The sequence below is a fragment of the Pterocles gutturalis genome, unplaced genomic scaffold, assembly GCF_000699245.1.
Source record: "Pterocles gutturalis isolate BGI_N339 unplaced genomic scaffold, ASM69924v1 scaffold1159, whole genome shotgun sequence".
In the NCBI taxonomy this organism is placed as follows: domain Eukaryota; kingdom Metazoa; phylum Chordata; class Aves; order Pterocliformes; family Pteroclidae; genus Pterocles; species Pterocles gutturalis.
Genome location: NW_010130315.1, coordinates 67,702 through 68,820, shown reverse-complemented (window position 1 = coordinate 68,820; position 1,119 = coordinate 67,702).

The window sequence follows — 1,119 nt, the reverse complement described above, 5'->3', positions numbered from 1 at the left end:
CAGTGCTTTGCTTGCGGCTGCTTGGGGGGGTAAGAAATACTTTCCCTTCCCTCCCTGATTTCCCCCTGGAGGGCCTGAGCAGAGGGGTTATCAGGATTAATGCAAGAAGCTCACCCTGCCCCAGGGCTGGGGACCAGGCTCTTCAAAACCTGGAGGGAGCTGCCTGCATCTTCAGGCACCTTTGCATCACTACAGATCTGCTCAGTTTTCCAGCGTTTTCTCCTCCAGTTTGCTGCTGGGGAAACTGCAGAAAAGAGAAATTGAAGTTATTTGGCCAAGATTCTGCAGCGATTCAGCAACTAACACAGAGAGTCCTCACTCCTGCTGCTGATAAAGAACAGGGTTGGGGGGGACCTCCCCAAAACCAGAATAACTCCATCCTTTGTGAGACTTAGGGAGTCTCTGATCTCCTCCTTCCCCTGTGAAAAACTTCACAACCTGCCTGACAGCAGAAGGCAGAGGTGGGGACAGCGTGGGCAGCAGCTCCCCACGGCTCCTGCTCCACCTCTGCAGTTGGTGTCAGCTCTGACACCTTTGCAGTCGCTTTTTATTGCAGATGTGGAGCTTGGCGGTGATCAGAGCATCGCAGTGCCGGTGGGAAACCTTCGCCGCCTGTGGGTGTTGGTGCCGGGCATCCTTTGGGGCTTCAGCTGGAAGCAGGTGCTGCGCAGCCACGCCGGGATGCAGCCTTAGCTCTCGTGCTACCCATCACCTTGGCGTCACGTACTTTTAGGCACAGCTCCTGCAAAAAAAAGGCATTTCCCAGGCTGGATTAGGAGTTAATCGGAGAAGTGGGTGATACCCCTGCTTTTCCCTAGGCTGGAGCCGCGTGGATGCGGCTGGTTGCGGAGCGTGGCTGTTATCATCCTGTAATCAGGGCGGTAGCTCGGCGCGGTGGGTATCCTTGTGCACAAGCGCGTGTGGTGGGTGGTTAATGAAACTGTGTCTGAACCGCCTGCTGTCGGTGTCTGGAGAGAAACGAGCTGCCAGCTCCACGTCTAGCTCACGGAATGGGATTGCTGAGGAGTTTGTCCCTTCCCCACGCTGCTCAGAAAACCCCTCGCGTGGCTTTTGGGATGAGTTGGATGGTAACCATGGGTGTGCATCACCAGCAGCGTG